Here is a 21479-nt window from a genome sequence, read left to right on the forward strand (position 1 = left end):
CCGCCTCAAAATGTTTGGACTAGGGATGGGACGATTCCAATACAATTACCAATTCCGTATTAAATTTCCGATTCCGATACAATTACCGATTCCAATTCTTTGTAAATCTCTAAATATTTAACTATAAAGATGTTATTGTTTCTCGGTTACCGTAAAAACACATATTAAATATGCAGATCTTTTCTCAAACGTAAAAATACACATGTGGGGGATGATCTATCGATTTTAGTTTTACTAATAGTTTAAAATCAATAGATATTAATTATTTTAGTATTACTATCAAGAGTAGATTACTTTTCTTTAAAGAAAGTAAAATAAAAAAAAACAATTAAAAGAATTGTTTTTGGCATCGGAAAATAGGCACAAATTTTTTTCCGATACCAATTCCGATACTCCAAAAAGTTGCGATTTTTTTTTATCCCCGATTCCGCTTAATCGTCCCAACACTAGTTTGGACGTCTGTGGGCTTACCATGTCTTGTAGCCTCAACCTGAACATAAAGTAAAATATGAATCGACCACCACGCTTGGATTTTGTCATCTCATCCAGGAACAATTATTCAAGTTGAAAATCGAGTAGAGTGTTGGATAAAGGACCGATTGGAATGTGGTTGCAATCTTTTAGAAGTTCAAGGTTCAATCCTTATTACAAACCATAACTAAGAATAATTTAATTATTAATTACTATTTCTACCTCGCTATAGCTGATGATAGAACGAGAACAATCTACCCTTGTGAATTAAATAAAGGAGACTATGTTCGAAATTCCATACATGCTACCGAGTTCAACATAAAATTCTCAATCTATGGTCCCCCCTCGCCAAACTTTCACAAGAAACACTAGACTAGCTGAAAGCATTATCAATAATTTTCCCCACTCTTTATCTGTGCCTAAACCTAAACATAGATTCCATGATCAAAGCTTCTTTCTTAGAACTGCACGCCTGTGGAGTTGTCTTCCGTTTTCCTGCTTTCCAGCTGTCTATAATATGGTTGTCTTCAAGTTCAACGTGAACAAGTTTCTGATGAGCCGTTCCACTTAAGTTAACAAATTTACCGAACTTCCATTACTATTGATTACTATATTGTCCTTTTGACTACTCTACACTCTTTAACCCTTATCCTTGAGTGGCCGATCGGTCTTGATAAGTGGTGACGCCTATGTAAAAAAAAAAAAAAAAAAAAAGTTCAACAAGATGTACCCAAAGAAGGGTGGAAATTACTTCTACCGAACTGTTGTGAATATAACAACTAAGGTGAGAATAGTAGTCTACATAATACAAATTGTCAATCTTGTTGCACGTGTGCCCCCTCGATGTGCATATCCCTGACAAACCCGCTTAGCAACAAAATCTCACCCCTTCACTGTTGAGGTCCCTAAATGACAGAAAGCTTTCTACTCTAATAGTTTCTTTTCCTTCTTGCTAACTGCTTTCCTGACTGTACTGATATGCAGAAGTTTAAATGTAACGTAAACCAATATCTTGTTAAACTTATTTATTCTCACCATAAGGAAGCTGTCATTTGAACGATTTGCGCATGCACATTCGTGAAACAGCTGACAAATAAATAAGAATCCGATGACCACCACATCACAATTTTTCAATTTTGACCGCTTAGCAGCCCTTTTTTCAGATGAAAACCGATTACTACATATTCCACATGTCTGAATATCCTATATATCAAATTTCGAGTTTGTAGATCAAAAATTCGTTCATAGATATATATATCATTCAAACACGATAGCATTTAATATATGGTTAAGTGGCAGTTTTAGTCATTTAGAACTCTTTTAAAGCTTTACCGCTCATTCATTTTTCAACCAAATTTCAAACAATCATTACAGTTTATAGATCACTTTCTCAGCTATATTGTGAAAAAAAATTCAATTTTCGTTCAGTAAAACAAAAGTTATGATAAATTTACTGATGTTCAAAATCGTAAAAATTCGTAAGGAGGTGAGCGACGTTTTTTATGACTGGTTTCCATAGCAACCACATCGCTTTAGCGACTACTGTTGCTACCAATTCATCACTTTTGCGAAAAGAGAAATAACAAGTGAAACAGACAGAATGAAAAGGAGATAATCGTGGGGGAATTTTATTGAAAGCAGACGAGTGCCATACATTGTTATTACATATGGGACAAAGAAAATAATAAAAGAACAAGTGAATTTACTGGAAGCCTGGAAAAATCATGGATTACAATAGAAAAATGCGAACATGAAAAGTAATATGGTTAAGCTTATACATGGAAATGTAAAGGACTAGTTGTAAAACCTGGAAAACAAATGAACAAGACATTCTAGTAAAAAATATAATAAATTTATAACTTAAAATATTGCAGCATTAAGATTATTTTTAAATTCGATATATAACATTATATAATCAAATCTTAATGCTGCAATATTTTATATCATAAATTTATTATATTTTTACTAGAATATCTTGTCCTTTTCTTTTTTAAGAACTAGTCGTTTACTTTTCCATGTTTAAGCTTAACCATATTACTTTTCATGCTTGCATTTTATTTTTATTTTAATAGATAGATAGATGACCCCATTCTTTATCAGAATACAAAAAGAAGATAAAATCAGTGAAAGCAGAAAGAAATGAAGATGTTAAGATTATGGCTGTCAGTGGAATCATTGTTAGAGATTCTGCTTAATGCAAAAAGCACACAGTGAAATGGAGATTTTTTTGGTTAACAATAAATGTTTCCTGCTTAAAGACGGTTGGCATTTTGGTACTGAACATTCTTCACTCAAGTGGAAACACGATTGACATTTTATCGTTCCTCTTCTTGTTAAAATACTATTCCATGTGTTTTTCTGGTCAGGACATCAGTCTATTTTTGTGCATTGGTTCTTTTAGCATGATGGAGGTGGAATTCCTTGATAGTGGGTGACATATGTCAGAAAGTGCATGGCTCTCAGTAAAGCATCCGTCTCCAGTGTCAGTGTATTGAATGGCCTTGTGCCATACTATCTGCTGAAATGTTTTGGAGGAAGTCAGAAAACTCACTCCTTGTAAGTCAAGGAATGAACAGCTAACTTTTGGATGAGTAACACACAAGAAACATCACAATCACATCGACACACCGTTTCTTGCCAGATCACCGAAGTTAAGCAACGTTGAGCCTGGCCAGTACCAAATGGATGACCATTTGGAAAGGCGAAGTGCTGTATGTACCGCGAGGTAAAATACCAGGTTGAGAAACTGGCGCGGTTTATCCTTCTCGAGGGTAGATGGGACTTTCTTAAGCCGTGGTAGACACTCCGTCTACTGATGACGTCACGATAAAAAATACCCTTGATAGCTCTGGCGAAGTATCAAGCATTCAGCTACTGACAAGATTCGAATTACACTACAAACTTGTGTAGAGAGTTCAGTCTCGGCTACGGCCACGCTGGATGGATGGAAAGTGGAGAACATCCCAGATGGTGCTTGGGTGTGGGTGTGTCTAATCCATAAAATGAGAAACTTAGACATATTAAAAAACTGTTATTAGAAATTTTTATTAGGCTAGTTGGCTAACAAATTCCTTTATGTCATACTAAACAAACGTTTCTAAATAAGGCTGTAGTCTGTGGAATTTACTTTCCATCAGTATATATAATATATATTTTACTCTATTTCTTTTCTATCTCTAACCCATATTAATTTTCTTATAAATTTTAAATCCAGACCTTTTATTTCAATTTTTTTCAGATACATCTGCCTTACTTTTAATGCTAGGTTTATTTATGGTGTCTTTTAAATTTAATAAAAACCCTTCAAAATTTGCTGACGAGGAGACTTTGCTTATTAAAAAACTATATGTAATAATTATTGTACGTAACTTGATGTCTACCACAATAAAAAGCATTGTTTTCCGAAACGATCGTACAGATAATTGATTTTGTTGTTGTTCCTTCTTATGAAACGGATTTTTAATTTAATTATAATTTGATTTTTAAATTTTAAATTATCAATCACATTACTTAATAATGAATTAGCTCTAGGATATTCACCTATCGAGCTTATTATATATCTAAATTACAACGAGCACTTTCTCTTTCCTGTATTTTAATTAAACTAGTAATTTCACTGTTACATTGAAATACACTCAGCTCTTTAGACTATTGTTCTAATCTCCTTTAAATTAATATATATATATATATATATATATATATATATATATATAAACGGCTGTATGTCTGTCTGTCGAAGCTAAGGGTCTCAAATAATTGGATTTTTTACAGACCATTCTTTTATGGATGTTTTTAAGGGGTCAAAAATGTGTCAGAATTAACAAAAATCATTAAACATTTAGTAGATTCATCTTATTTTATTTTTAATTTTAAATTTTGGATCAGTTCATATGCATGTCACGTTGGTACAGTGGTAACGTCACCAGCTTTGAATGCTAGTTTCAGTTTCGATTCTAGCTGATGGCACTTAAATACTTTTTTTTTTTAACTTTTTAAATCACTATGACTCTATAACAATATACAGTAGCGTCCAAAAGTTAAGGAACGGTCGATCATTTTCTTTTAAATGATTTCTAACTTTATGAAAAAGGGAAAGAAAAATTTTGGTGAATTTTCCAATGTTTAATAATGGTAATTAAATAATTTTTTTTTTTTTTTACTTTTGATTTTGAATATATATTAGTTTTTTTACATATAAATAAATTTAATTGAATTACAGGTGTCCAAAAGTTAAGGAACGGGAGAAATTATTAATGAAAAAACAAAGAATCCTATCAGTATTTAGTGAAAAGCCCCTTGTTTTCAATAACACTATGGCATCTTTTGCTGCAAGACAAAAGCAATCGTTCACATGTTATAGATGAGATATTATTCCGGGATTTTCTTATACGTTCTCATAAATCATCAAGATTTTGAGGTTTTTTATCACCAATAATTTTCCAAACATTTTCAATTGGATTATGGTCGGGTCTCTGAGCTGGCCAATCCATAACGCAAATATTGGATCTATTTAGCTCTTCTAAAACTATTTTTGCTTCATGGGACGGTGCGTTGTCTTGCATAAAAATATCAGAATAAAAAAGGTTAGGAACCACATGTTCTCTAATCAATTCTCTGTACATTCAGACATTAACTTTTCCATGAATCCTCACAAAGGGGCCAGTTCTTTTTGAAGATATCATGCTCCATACCATTATAATGCCCTCTTCAAATTTTATTGTATTTTAACGCACTTAGGGGACAGTCTTTCTCCATTTTTTTCTTCTGACATGTGGTCTTTTGTCTGATCCGAAAAGATTGAATTTAGATTAATCACTGAAATGAACCTTCCTCCGCCCCCCCCCCCAAACAAATGTTTTTCAGTGAATAACAATCTGGCTTTTTATTTTTAATAGAAATTAAAGGCTTTGAGCATGGACTTTTTGAAAATAATCCAACTTCGTTTAATCTTCGTGAGATCGTTTGTCGGGAAATTTTTTGTCCAGTTTCGGATGTAAAATCCTGGGATATCAAAACCACAGTTTTAAAGCTATCAGAACGAGATGATCGAGTGATTTTTCTATCCTCCTTTCAGTTGTTATTTGGGGTCGGCCTGACTTTTTTCTTTTCAGTCAATGATAAACCTATTTTTCTATTTTCAATAACCCGAAAAAGAACGCTTTTAGACCTTTTCACTATTTTAACAATCTCCTCTATGGCCTTTTTTTCATCATAATGGTCATAAATAAGTTGTTTTTCTCGTATAGATAGATTTTTTTCTAATATTCGGAGTCGATATTTTGTTAAGTTGTTCTTAAAATTGCTAAAGTTTGTATTAATTTTCCGTGTACCTTAACTTTTGGACGCCTGTAATTTAATTAAAATTATTTATATGTAAAAAAAACTTATATGTATTCAAAATCAAAAATAAAAATAATTTTTTTTTTATTTAACTACCATTATTAAACATTGGAAAATTCACCAAAAACATTTTTCCCCTTTTCATAGATAAAGTTAGAAGCCACTCAATAAAAACGATCGACTGTTCTTAACTTTTGGACGCTATTGTATATGAAATCTGGACAAATTAAAATATCATATTTAAGCGTATTTTACGCCCGGACAAAGCAGGGCGCTCCCCCCCCCCCACGAGTATATATATATATATATATATATATATATATATATATATATATATATATATATATATATATATATGATGATTGCCACATCTTTTCAGATGATCGCCGCCAATGCACACTTAGATGGCTCTGCAGTACCATTACAGATTTTCACATCTTGAAGCAGATGTGACATACAAATTGAGCAATTTCCATTTAGTTGACTTCCTCTGGAGGTTGAAGGGTATTCCTATAAACGATCATTTCTTCTCAAACCAGCAGTAAACTTGCAAACATTGCTGCATATTTAACAGATCGTTTGCTTCGAACTAATGTGTGCGCACACACACATATATATATGTGTGTGTGTGCGTGTTTATAATATATATATATATATATATATAGGGTGGCCACAAAGTCACGCACCAATGTTAATTAAAAAAGTTAAAAAATTAAAAAAGTTATAATAGTAACATTTATTCAAATTCAGTTCTTTGGTGCATGACTTTGTGGCCACCCTATATATATATATATATATATATATATATATATATATATATATATATATATATATATATATATATATATATGTTATTTATAATATGCCGAACTTAATTATGTTTATATACTTGAGAATTCGGTAATTGTCCATATACCAATAAGTTTTAAGTATAAGGTGACTTAATTTGTCAGCTTCAGAATTATCAGTTTTTGTAATCGAGCATTCATATATTGTTTTAAAAAATCAATTGTTTGATAGCAACAAGTAGTGTATTTTTATTGTTCGTTACAATTGTTTCGCGACTATTCGGACAATTTTCAAACCTTATTTCGTTTGATAATATTCACAAGAACAGCCTCTCTTCAGACGTTGAGAAAAACATTTTAACATAACTTGGAAGAGTACAAAAATTGATGCACAATCATTATTGTAGAACCATAAAGTTAACACTAACAAAATATTTTGTGAACACATTTTTGTGAAACCTTTATTAAAAAGTTTTTTTGTTTTTTTTAATAATAAAAGGTGGACTCATTATGTATGGCACAATCATGTTGGCACACCGGTTCTCTCCAGATCACCGAAGTTAAGCAACGTTGAGCCTGGCCATTACCACATAGGTGATCATTTTGGAAGGCTAGGCGCTGTATGTACCTTCTGGGAAAGTTAGGCGTAGGGCCAGCAGTCTGACCCTGTAAAAAAAACTCCTCACTACAAAACAAAAGCATCTACAAAGTTGTAGATGGTCTGTGCCCCTTCAAGGGCTCTCTCTGTGTGTGTGTGTGTGTGTGTGTGTGTGTGTGTGTGTGTGTGTGTGTGTGTGTGTGGACTCATTATAATTCCTTATACGTCTAATTTTAGCTGTTATATAACCACAGGCATATTAAAACAGAATTTCCAACAATATTTGGAAATTGCCTTAATTTATTTTATTATTCTTTATATCGCTAGATATGAAAATTGGATTTAGAAACAAATGTTAATCTTTGCTAAAAAAAAAAAATATATACAGAAAACCTGTTGGATACAACTACAAGCAATTATTAGCTCAGTCGATCAACATACGCATCGCACGTTGCATTTAAACAAATAATGCAAAATTTCCTCTGAAAAAAAAAAACTATAAATCTGAATAGATGGAAACTGTTTACACAAAACAAAAGTAAAATAAAAACAATAAGTTGCTCGGTTCTCCAATGAAACATTTTCTCATCTTCTGGGATAATTCCAATTTCTTTGACGATTTCCTAGAATGTCTTATCCACAGATACATTGAGAAAACAGTACTTTAACGTAACGTTCTCATGTTGACAGGGGAGGTAATTACCCGATTCTAAGCGATAAAATATTGCTACTTCTCGATTCACCATAGAAATAATTTGACAACGAAAGAGAGATAATCACAATTGAACGAAATATTACGTGTTGGATAGAAAGATATCAGTTCGCACAAAAGGAGTTTATTCTAATACAAAAAATAAATTGTGATTGGAGATATGTTTATATTATATAATTATGCTATAATGTTAAACTGAACCTATCTCTGCAAAGATTATAACATTATTACACAGAAAAGATTATGAGGAAAGTTCCATAAAAGAACACATTTAATTCTAATTTTTCAGGTTATGCTTAAGTTTATGCATGGTTATAGTTTTTCTTTTTGTTCCATTTTATTTCAGCCGAAGTTTTCAGAAATCAAGAGAGCCCCCTTCCTGGAGCTAACACTTGATTCTCTAAATGTAATGCATAGATATTCGAATATTCCATTAAATCTCTCCTTTGCCTTTCAAACAAATGAGTTAAAGAAGTTGAGAATATAATTTTCCTCTCCCCGATCGACCATTTTGGTCTTTTGGTCTTACTGGATTCTCAATGCTATTGGCTAGCTGTTTAACCCCTGCGATACAACAAAGACAATGTAAACTATTGAGAGGACATAACCTTTTCCTTTAGCAGTTATCGGAATCCTTTTTTATTTTAGAATATTGGTGTGTTCGTTACAACTCTACTTTCAACCGAGTCGTTGTTTGTTTCGTTCACCACACTCTTTTCTTCTACCTCTTCTTTTACACACGTCCGTTCGTTTTCGTGACTCAAAATCGTCTCTCCTCCCGCTCTCATCTCCTCATTATTTATGGAATCAGGGTACGAGATTCTCCGAGATTCCACAAGACTTTTTTCCACATAAACGCATGAGGGCGCCATCTTGATTCTTAGTTTGTGCTTTGCAGGCACAAACGTGCAGTCTCTTTAACGCTAAGCCACTTTCTCCACACTCCCCCCTGATCTCATGATCACAGAGACGACAGGGGGGGTGATCGCCGCCGTCGGGTGCTTCTATGAAGGGGGACAGTGCTGCTGCCGTCTTCGCGTGCGCTCTCATCCAACGCCTGATGGTCGGGGAAGGCTTCATCTCCGTGGAGGGTACTGATATCAGAATCACTGCTTGATAGGGATGGTGCAAACCAAAGCGATGGCCCACTCACCTCAGAGTCAGAATCACTTTCATCATCCACTGGAGGTGGTGCACGTGTCGCCGGCCGTAGGTCCCTAACGTGACGGGGTACGCCATCAACCTGGACACACTGCTGACTCACCACATCGGTCACTGTGCCTCGTTTATACTTGTCAGTACATCGGTTTCCTGGTGGCTTCACCCAGACAGCATCCCCTTTGGCATATCGATTCCGTTCTATCTCAGTGGCCACAGTTGTATCAGGGTGGATTCCTTTTTCTCAGACACGGTACTGATAGATTGCGTTTGCAGGCGCCGTTCCTGGAGAGACGCCATCCTTTGGCATGAGATTATACCAGTACACAGCTTCTGCGATGGTGCATTGCTTCCTGGCTGCAATTGTTTTGATGCTGCGATGGCTTCTCTCAGCTATACCATTGCCAGAAGGCACATGTGCATCTAAGCTGCAGCCGCACACCCCATTCTTGTAAGAACTGCCTCATCTGATGGCTGCAAAAGGCTGGGTCGTTGTCCGTCAGCACTTCATCGGGCGCACCTCTTTCACAGAACACGGATGACAGCTGGCGAATAATGTTGCAAGAGTCCTGGCGCCCGAGGAGTCTCCAGACTGCGAAACGTGTAGGCCCACAATCGATGAGGGTAAGGAAGTGGTTGCCACCATAGTGTGTGATGTCCATGCCCACTCTGCCACTTACCACTCACTCCTAACTCCCCTTTCTTCCATCGTACTGGAGCTGAGTCGATGGATTGGCAGGCCTCGCAACTTTCCACCACTCTTCGGATATCTTTTTTTCCTACTCCTGGATCAATCATCTTGACAAAGTACAGTGTCCGCTTGATTCCAGGATGTCCACACTGTTGATGAAAGTCCATGATGCGCGCTGCATCCACATTACACACAACTGCTGCACATGTGTTTTGCAGATTATCAGCATCTCTTCGAGCACCAGCCAGAAGCCATCGTTGAGGGACTCTTGTCAAAGCATCTGCTCTGTTGAGCGCAAACCTGATCAACACTACGTCCACGGTCAGGTCGTACTCTGTGATGGTGTCGACCAAGGTGGCAAGCCGTCTTCGAATTAACATCTCACTCGATGCTCGGGTCGTCAGCCATGCTCTTCCACTTAATGCATCGGTTATCCACCAATGAGTGCATGCCGAGTCAGTCATGATATGTAGAACCTTGGCTTGCCATTGAAGCGCCAAGGTAACGCCCTTCAATGTGGCATCAAGTTCAGCCAGGTTTATGTGCCTCGAATCATTCTCTGGCCAAAGCCAACAGGCATCTTCAATAATGGAATCATTAACTGCAAGGGCAACTCCAAGGGCCAGTGAACTAGCATCCACCCAGAGTGTGAACTCATTCCCGCTGACGCACCACTTTCCCTGAACGGGGTCATCACTGGTCACTCTGGACACAGTCTCTGTCAACATGCTCCTTAGGGTGACATCGTGTACTGCATCGTCCCATCCCGACGACACGGCTGTTGTACGTCTCTTTATGGCTGCCACGGACACCCTGAGCCAACCGCACACAGGGAAATGGCCTACCATTTTTCCACAAAGCGAAAACACTGTTCGTCGAGTGATGTCTGCTGGGACCTTGGGAACGTGACTTCCTCTTCTCCAGCAAAGTCCCTCCTTGCTATTGCGCACGTGCAGGCCGAGAACTTTTACTCCATCGCACAGATGCTCTGGTTCCTTATATGTCAGTCCAAAGCTTTCAAAGTGCGTTCTAACCGATTGCATTGACATAAGGATTGACGAATATATCATCGATGTATGAGGATGTTGCCTGTTGCACTGCCTCATCTTGTTGCCGGATAGCATGCATGATTGCTGTCATAATGCCTGGGGCCACATTTAGACCGAACCCTAGCCTGGTTAGACAATATCGGGTTCCTCTAATTTCCACAGTCTGAAATGGCCACAATTTCTTCTCAATGCATATTTGCAGATAGGCCCTGCGTAAGTCTAGAGTTGTTACGTTCGATCCCTGCTGTCGCCACTCCCTTAATTTGAGTCCACACACATCAGCCCTTGCTGTATATGGGTCGACATGCTCATTGAGCTCACGGTAGTCTAGGACGGGGCGGACCTTTTGTTTGGTCTCTTGTACAACGGCCATCAAGGGAATCAGCCCTCGCGGGGGGCCAAGCTCATCCTCTGGGTATGGAAGAAGTCAGCCATTGTCGATCCACGTTTGCAGTTCTTCATACTGTTCCCTTAGCCATATGGGTGGGGGATATTCCAATAACTGGTTTCGCAAGGATATTGGTGGCTGATCGTTTGACCACTTCCAAGATGCCGTCCATGCATTGGTGTTTCTATCATACTCTGCATGAAAGTCAGGCTCGTCAAGAGTTATGGCAGCACAAACATGTTCCTCACATCGGGAGAACTGTACCTTGCTGGTTCTGTCCACGGTAATTCCACCCAGTTGTGTAATCAAGTCCATACCCAAGAGTAGGTCGTACCCGAGAAGCTCTCCCTCCATCACCAGGGCTCGCACGGCTACTGTAGGCCCATCGTTGATGGTTGCGCGGATAATGCTAACCCCACAAGAGGCTAGTGAACCCCCGCCTACAGTTAGTACCGGAATTCTATCTGCTTTCCAAGTGGCACAGCATATCTTGCTTACGAGAGTCTGGGTGCACCCAGTGTCCACAAGCGCGAGGCACTCGCTTCCATTAATGTGTATGCTTACAGTGGGTAATGCCCTGCTCAATGACGATCTGGGGAGAAGACTGGCGCTGTAGCTTCTTCCCCTTGCCCGTTTCCCGGACAGGTGCGGGCCAGGTGTCCGCGTTTTTTGCACTTTTAGCACTACGGCCTGTCAAGTTTCCGAGTTGGTTGACATGACGAAAGACAATCACGGGCCAAATGGTTGGGTCCTCCACACTTATAGCAGGTTGTAGCTGCGCCTAGGTCCTGCAATCCAACCTGTGATGGTTGTACAGCTGCCACTTGGTCTATAGTGTTAGGGCTTTTCTTTAGTATTGCTCGTGCCCACGCCAATACTTCCGATATGTCCATCTCGTCCACTTGGGATGAGGCACGGAGCAGATCTTCCACACTCTTAGGTAATCCTGCAACAAAGGCGCACACCAAACCTTTGTCTGACATCCCTCCAAAAAGGACCGATAGCTTTTTTAGCTCAGCCAGATACACATCCACCGTTTCCCCGGGATGTAATTTTCGGGCCATGAATTCCTTCCATGCAGTAATTGGATCTAATGCAAATGCTGTAAAAAGGGCGCGCTTGATGAAGGCAAAATCTGTTTTTTCCTCATCAGCCAACTGCTGGTATACTGCATATGCTCCCCCAGTGAGGCGCATTGGGACCACACATTCTATATGCTTCACCCCACTGAGCTGACATATCAATTCTGCTTTTTCCACCCATTCCTGCACTGAGTGATCAGTGCTACTGCCATCAAACAGGGGAATTAGCTTGGGGTCAAATCCTGACGTCATGCCAGAATAGCTTGTGTTCGTTACAACTCTACTTTCAACCGAGTCGTTGTTTGTTTCGTTCACCACACTCTTCTACAACTTCTTTTATACACGTCCGTTCGTTTTCGTGACTCAAAATCGTCTCTCCTCCCGCTCTCCTCTCCTCGTTATTTATGGAATCAGGGTACAAGATTCTCCAAGATTCTCCGAGATTCCACGAGACTTTTTTCCACATAAATGCATGCGGGCGCCATCTTGATTCTTAGTTTGTGCTCTGCAGGCACAAACGCGCAGTCTCTTTAACGCTAAGCCACTTTCTCCACAGGAAAGCCACCCAAGCCAGCCCGATTCCGGTGTTTCTATATCGTCTCGTGATCACTGGAGAAAGTCAGTTTATGTCTTAAATAAATGAATTGGATGATCTGTTCGATAGGTTTACTCTGAATAGTACTGTTTAGGTTAAAATTGTGATTTCGCTGTAGACATACGTTGTGTTTTCCCTAGGTTTATTTCTAATCCTATCTTTATTGTATTCTTTGCTAATATACTGACAAAAACTTGATATCTATGTATGCATTCATTAATATTAAGGTAATAACACTTGCAGAAGGTGCACCATTCCTCATAAAAGCCTGTACCATGCCGAGGAGATCTTAAGCAGCAAATACCATATTATTTTGAATATTTGGTCAGGGTTTATTTGTAGGAAACATACCATCATGCCAGGTTGTCCTGACAAATCCGTGTACGGATAGACCTTAGACACCTGAAGATAATGTCTAGTAGGCATTCAAAATAGTGAAGATATAGATACTCTATGCATGACCATTCAGTCCAGTAGTCGCATGTGAATCCAGCATATCTGTATACTGTTTCCTAATTCTCTTTATTAAAAAGATTTCATAAACATGTGTTCACAAAGTATTTTATTGTTGTTGAATTCCTGGATCATGAAAAATCAAATTACAGACGTAATTTAATAAAAATAGAAAGAGGATCTTGGGTTTACTTTCGGCAGCTGCATAACTCTTGTTTCCATTATTTTGTCCTTTAGTTCTCACATTCGAGGGGCAGTATTTCTGATAAAGAAAGAAGAATTGTTTTTTTCTGGGTCAGAGTCTATTCCATCTAACACTTATCGTTAGCAACTTTTGACCTTGAAGTAGTTTTTTATATACTATTTTATATATCAAGTGGCTTTATAGCTTGTCTGCAGTGATTTTAATAAAATAATTCTATGATTTTATATAAATACTAGCCTGAGTGTTTGGAGGTGTGTGTTGAGCAAAAAATAAATAAATAAAAAGTGGTAGTAGGAAGGCAAGCTCGAACCCGTACCGCGAAGGAGGAAAAGAACGTGAAAAACAAATGTGACGTCTTTGCTGTTGCGTCGATCGCCAAACCGGAAGTGGCCAAGGTTCAAATTAAGGCTAGTTAATTGAAAAAAGATGACTTTCAAAAATATCGACGAAAAAAGCGACCCCTTCTTGTAGAAAAGTGCTCAGTTGAGGATGAAGAAATTAATGTTTTTTGGCCAATTTTTCTATATTTGTCGTCCGAAGGGTTAAGCTTTAAAACGATACTGATTTCGTGAAAATCCGTCACCTCTGTCGAAAGTTTTAGGCACACATAAATATATACATACATACATACATTTAAACAGACAGGTGAGATTTATATTATAAATTAATGCTAAGACTTGTAGACTTTTGTAAATTCAGTATGTCATTGCTCTATACGTTATGAGATGATTGACTAATTTTTATGATTTCCAATTCAAATGAACAGCTACAGCAGGAATTGAAATACATCCTACTAAAGCCTGATTGTCACAGCTGGTGAATTTTAAAAATGCAATCTAGAGGTGAAGACACTATAGAAGAACAATATGCAATAAAAGTCTGTTTAAAACTTGGAAAAGATGACACAGAAATGTATGAAAAGCTTCAGACCGATTTTGGATCATCTTGCATGAATTGAGCAACAGATTTTGAGTGGCATAAAAGATTTAAGGAAGACAGGGATTCTGTGAGGGATGATGAGATATTGGAGGATTAAAGAAGGCAGAATACCAGTGCTGATTGGCCAAATAAATAATTTCATTGATAAGGATCGTTGTATGTCTATAGAGACAATAAGTGCACAGTTTGATGTCAGTGTGGGAACTGCACACACAATTATTCGCAAGGAACTGAAGATGCGGAAGATTTGCGCAAATGCACCAGTTCACAATTCCATCCTTGTCACAGACTATTTGATCAAGATAGGTATCACGACAGTTCCTCACCCTCCCTATAGGCCACACCTTGCTCCCTGTGACTTTTGGTTATTCTCTAAGATCAAGGAAAACCTTACAGGCTGTTGTTATGAGTGAGACAATTAAGGAGATAAAGGGTCATTGACACACTCACACAAGAAGATTTCCATGGGCCTTCCAGAAGTTGGAACGGTACAAGCACATTGCAGCCAGAGGAGATTACTCCAAAGGGAGTTAAAGTTTTATGTATATACTCTCAATAAAAGTGCCCATACAAAAATAGTCTGGAAACTTATTAAAGGCACCTCATACTTCGTCAACTTCTGTTTTGTGAGTTAACTCAAAGTGTCATTCAAATTTTTCAATTTAAACAACGGCTCATGACGTTTCGGCCAACTATTCCTCTGGCCTTTGTCAGGTGGTAACTGCGACTGGATAGGAACTCCGAATCTCCTAAATACATTTTCAGCAATTACTGCCATCCAGTAATTGCTGAGAATGCAGTTAGGAGATTCGGAGTTCCTGACAAAGGCCAAAGGAATAGTTGGCTGAAACGTTGTGAAACAACTAAGAAATATGAGGATAATAGTCCGCAATAATTAAGTTAATAGATAATACTCATCTCAATAATGAATTCCAATTAAATAATATTTAAACAACGGCTGTTATTCCTATTTACTTGCCTCCACACGAAGGCAGAGTGTGATACTAGATTGGTTTTTAATGTGGGAAAGCTCCAGCTCCCCAAAAAGGGCATTTTTAATTGGAACAAAAAATAGGAGGACTACTCATTTACTGATCAAATACTGAATAGATTAAGTGTAGCATCAGAACTGATACTACACTTTGTTCCTAGCGAAAAGACAAAGACGCTTGTAACTAGTTATGTAAGAAAAACCTTCTCCACAATCTTCATAAAAATACTTGTCTTATAATTAGGGTTGGGATGATTAATCGGAATCGGGAATCGGAAAAAATCGGAACTTTTTGGTGTATCGAAATCGGTATCGGAATCGGAAAAAATTAGTGCCTATTTTCCGATGCCAACAACGATTCTTTTAATTGGCTTTTTTTATTTGATTTTCTTTAAAGAAAAATATTCTACCGATGATAGTAATACTAAAATAATAAATATATATTGATTGTAAACTTAGTTAAAACTAAAATCGATAGATCATCCCTCACAAGTGTATCCTTACATTTAAGAAAATATCTGCACATTTAACATATGTTTTTATGGTAATCGTGAAAAATAACACCTTTACAGTTAAATATGTAGGGATTTTGAAAGAATCGGAATCGGTAATTGTATCGGAATCGGTAATTGTATCGGAATCGGGAATTTAGTCAGGAATCAGTAATTGTGTCGGAATCGGGAATTTAGTCAGGAATCAGTAATTGTGTCGGAATCGGAAAAAATATTGGAATCGTCCCATCCCTACTTATAATCTACTGATGAAAATTGACGATCAATAGACTTGCTTTTTAAGCATCATTCTCCAGTGTCGTCTGTCATACAATCTCAAATTATTTTCTGATTTCCTAGTCCGGCCACTGACCAGAGGTCAAAATATTGGATGGACCAGTATTTAGAGGAAAGTTTTTCCCATCAAAATCAATAACCATCCGTGACAAGTGAAATAGGAGAAAAACAAAAATAGACTTCATAATCCATTCTTTAATTACCACTTGTGTATGAGTGTGCGTATGCTGCAGACTCTGTGTATGTTTGCGTGCCAGTATATTTATGTTCTAACTTGGTAAGCATGAATATCGGCTTACATCTAGATATTGATCGATTCAAATGCATCTGTAAAGCTAATGGATGTTCTATATCCTAGCTGTTACGTTTTTCACAACCACGTGTTTGTGTATATCTTTCTCGCACAGGCGGTCGCCATTTTGTCCAAAAATATTCCCGTGAATGTAATCCTTCTTACTTTGAATGAAAAACAGATTCATAAAATTGTAAAAAAATAAAGAAAAAAGAAACTCCCTATTATTTGGATTGTTCAGACTACTGTCCTCATCTTGAGTGATATTTTCACAACGTTTCGGTCGATGTAACCTCCGACCTTCTTCAGATGTATCTTATTAGAACTAGGGAATCGTTCAAGATTCCATGCAGATTCCCGAGTTCAACAGAAATGTGACGAGCATGCATGAAAGCGCACAAAAAATGTGTAGCAGTGTATGAGTCGGGCCTACCTGCAGCAAAAAAGTGAACCAGATCCCTTTTCGATTGCACATCAAAAGTCTGCTAATGAGCTGCATCTATCTTACCCCAGAGCGCCGATTGAGTTTCACCCGACAATTATAAAAAATAGGCTAATGAGTCATCGGGGGGGGTAGTTGAAAAATATTGCTCTGGTAAGTGTCCTGCGTTACTGTATTTCAGATCATGGTGGGTCGATTCGACGAGATTGTTGAGTGGCGTATCGTGTCGGGCGACAGTGTTGCTCGTGAACATGGTGTGTCGATGCAATGATATTGTTTGGTGGCATAGCGTGTCGATCCAGCAATATTGTTCAGGATTATGTGAACGAATTTGTTCAAAATCGTGCTGTCACGTTTGATATAAATATATATATATTTGGGAGGGGGGCACTAACAACAAACAAAGAAAGGTCGCTCATTAAATGCGTAACTTACAAAACGTGTTAATTTATTACAGACAATGAGTACAAGACATGTGGACAAATTTGGAGGAGAGTGTTCGCACGAGTGGAAATCGTAAAATTGTATAGATACTAGTTGACTGCCTTAGCTATAATTCTGCAGACAGTACCCATCCTTAAGTATTCTTAAAAAAGCTTCATAGTTATAATTAAATATTAATTAAATCTACTTAATTTATTATTATATTTATTTAATCTATTATATAAAAAAAACTTTGTCTGTGTGTATGTGTGTGGGTGAGAAAGAGTTCCCTATGGACTCAAAAATGGCTGGGCCGATTTTTATGAAATTTCACACAAATCCACTTTATGTGCCTGGCAGTGTTTTTAGATAGGTTTTGTATTGGAATGTCTTCGATAAGTATTGATAATCGAAATAATCCGATGAAAGAAGGAATAGGCGATTTTTTTTTACCAAAGTTAACACCTTACACAGCCTAACATAAGTGCATTTGATAAGTTTTATTAACCCACAAGCTGAAGGGCTTGATGCATTAAATCAACAGTAGGTTCTTTGATGTGACAGGAGTGCGTTCAGAATGAATGTTTCTGTTTAAAGCACAATTGAATCATGATACCCATTAATACCGCACAAGCAGTAAGGTCAGGCATATAAAATCAACAGTAGGTTTTTTGATATGACAGGGGCGCATTCGAAATGAATGTTTCTGTTTAGAGCACAATTGAATCATGATACTTGACTTTTACATTTGAAACTTTAATTCAAGCTGTTATATGTAAAAATAATTTTATAAAATATACTGTAGGTTCTCTACAGTGCAATGTAGACTACAATGTATTGTGGACTAAGTCACAGTGGGGAGGCATGTGAAGCTTTCTCCTGATGCAGTGCAATTGGTCTTCAGGCAATCAATCGATTTGATTGAAAATGGACAATTTTATGGATTTCGATGATAAAAATATGGGAGTGTGAAACATTTATTGATCATCATTCAATCACAAGCAACGTCGGGTTTCTCTGCTAGAAAATATATATATATAAGTGAACTTGCCTGTCAAAGGAATGCTCTCTACGAAACTATGTCAATTTTTAATCTACAGACTTGAAACTTGATATATAGGGGAGTTGGACCTGTGGAAAAAATTCAATTTGGGTTTTAGCCGATAATAATACTGGCTAATGAGTCAAAATTTATAAAATTGGAACATTGCAGGCGTAAGTCTACTTAACATGCTTCTCTATGCATTTCTATGCTAATGTTGGTTAATTTTTTAGAGATTTTATATCCATCTGTTGGTGGCTCAAATAGTAACAACTAATGTTCAAGCACTAAATGTTTTAGTTTCGATTCTAGATGATGGCACCCAAGTCAAATATTTTTTTTAATGTTTGAAATCACTACTATATATAGTGTATTCAAAATTCATTCATTAGCATAATTTCCAGTGTACTGCTTTCCCCACACAGTCGTTTCTGTTGTTGTTATTATTATTATTATTATTATTATTATTATTATTATTATTATTATTCATTAGGAGTTTTAACACAGGCCAAAGATTTCTCTTTGAGAACAACCTGTGGTGTTCCCTGAAGTCTGAAAGACATAAGTCTCCCCAGATATCCAGTACTTTCCACCTCTTTTGATAACCTTCACAAGTGAATTTGCATTATCGCAAAGGCCATTTACCATTGATTTCTCGCTGACAATGACCATTGGTTTTCACCGGAATTTGGGTGGCGATAAGCCTCCCCAAGGTCCCAGCCATCTTCGCACTGGTTCAGTGAAGGTCCAGTTAGCACTTTTCTTTTCTGTCTTTTCGCCCTCTTTGACCCTCCATGACTATTTGATGTGGTGCCAGTTGACGCGGACACAACATTTAACTTACAATTATACGGTTTCAGTTTTCTTGATTCCATGTAATGTTTCTTTATGGCTACTATTATTATTTGATTTCTTGTGCCATGCTGAGCTTAGATATTTTATGAATGACTTCCGATTTCTGTCTGTTCCCATTTTATTTGTGCTGTCTGCCAGGATCAGGTTGTTATCAACTGATCTCCTCCGTGTTTTAACCAGCTTACCACATGACTTTGGGCCATCAACATCAATATGGTACACACTTTAGAGCATTTTCCATGACTGACAACATGATATGACCATAACAGTTGAAACGTCATTGTACAACATACTTTCCAATGGAGGCCTGTAGAATGAAACCGGAAATGTTGTCCATCTGTTGCACTACGATCAGGATTGTGCTGTGGTGATCACGTTTTGCAGCCAGAGTAAAGACCGGATACATGTGTGTAGTATGCTGACATTCTGGCATATGATAATATCCCAGCGTTTTGTAGAATTGTCGACAGCTGCCTGAAGACTATCTCTTTGACAGATAATATACATCTTATAGTTGTATCTTGTTTTAAAGATACATCAGACCGCTCTATATCTTCGAAGTTGGAAATGCTTTCTTTAATGTAAATTTACGGATACATAAAGTTCTCACAAATAATATTTAGTACTGTGGTATCGTCAAATGGAAAACAATACACAGCCATCTATAATATAAATCTCACCTGTCTGTTTAAGTGTGTGTATGCATGTATGTATGTATTTATGTATGTATGTATGTTTGCCTAAAACTTTCGACAGAGGCGACGGACTTTCATGAGATCGGGATCGTTTTGAAGTTCGACCCTTCAGACGACAAATATCGAAAACTTAGCTAAAAACATTAATTCCTTTACCCTCAACTGAGCACTTTTCTACAAGGAGGGGTCGGGGTTTTTTTTACCGATATTTTCAAAAGTCATTCTCTCTTTTCGATTGACTAGCCTTAATTTAAACCTTCGCCACGTTATTTTTTTTCACGTTTTTTCCCCTCCTTCGCGGTATTGATTCGAGCCTGCCTGCTTGCCTACTACTACCACTTTTTTTTTTTTGCTCAACACACACCTCCAAACACCCGGGCAACACCGGGCAACCAGGCTAGTCTTTTATATTAGGCTACTAATAATACAGAATAGATTTATTTCGATAGGTACAATAATAGTCGTCTTTACCAGATAGCAACAACTGGTATTTAAGTAGGCAAGTTGAAACATCGGTTTCTGGTCATCCACTCAACCTGTAAAGGGGTAGAATTTTTCAGAAATTAACCTTGTAACCTCTTTGTTAGGATACTGCAGGGCTTACTTGTAAACTTGACTGTTTGGAATCCGTGAGATTGAACCCTGGTAATGGGTTCTACTTCAGGCTTGATTTGTCTTATAACTGGCAGCTAATGAAGGTAGTTACGTATCCTTGTTAGAAGGCAAGGTCATAGTGCTTTTCTGGTTAATATGTTCCAATGTGATAGTACAAGAATCCGAACTAAAGGTTAACTCCTTGAGAGGCTTCTCCATCAGCATTTGCTAAATATCAGGACATTTTTTTTTGGTTTTTTACACAGGCATCACCACATTATCAAGGCCAAGAGGCCACTCAAGGATAAGGGTTAAAGAGTGTACAGTAGAAATTGGACAATATAGTAATCGTTAGTAATGAAAATTCGGTAAATTTGATAACTTATATGGAACGGCTCATCAAGAACTTATTTACGTTAGACTTGAACACAACCATATTGTAGTCAGTCGGAAAGCAGGAAAACGGAAGACAATTCCACAGGCGTGCAGTTCTAAGAAAGAAGCTTTGTTCATGGAATCTACGTTTAAGTTTAGGCACAGATAAAGAGTGGGGGGAATTATTGATAGTGTTTTCAGCTAGACGAGTGTTTCTTGTGAAAGTTTGGCGAGGGGGGACCATAGACTGAAGCTCAGTCGAACACTTTCCATAGAAATAACGATACATCAGAGACAAACTCGCAACATCTCTTCTGTGAGACAGAGGTTTCTCAAGTGTCGTATTGCTCAATTGTCCCTAGAGGTATTTCCGGAGTAGAGTACTGAGTCCGTCAATGTCATGCTAATGTTTTAACTCTAGGTTCGATTATTTTTGCCTCCGAATTTGTCGTCATCAGCTAAAAGACTACCTTGTTTTGAAGAGATTCTATTTTCCTCTCCTTATTTTGTTAT

General features: G+C 37.5%; 1 protein-coding gene across 1 annotated transcript in view; it reads left to right on the top strand.

Moving 5' to 3' along the window:
• Window positions 1-21479, top strand: part of LOC145285934 (gamma-aminobutyric acid type B receptor subunit 1-like) — a 408900-nt gene that overhangs the window by 60225 nt on the left and 327196 nt on the right. The window lies entirely within an intron of this gene.

The sequence above is a fragment of the Euprymna scolopes genome, chromosome 10 (genome assembly GCF_053919585.1).
Source record: "Euprymna scolopes isolate OS-2025 chromosome 10, ASM5391958v1, whole genome shotgun sequence".
Lineage (NCBI taxonomy): Eukaryota > Metazoa > Mollusca > Cephalopoda > Sepiida > Sepiolidae > Euprymna > Euprymna scolopes.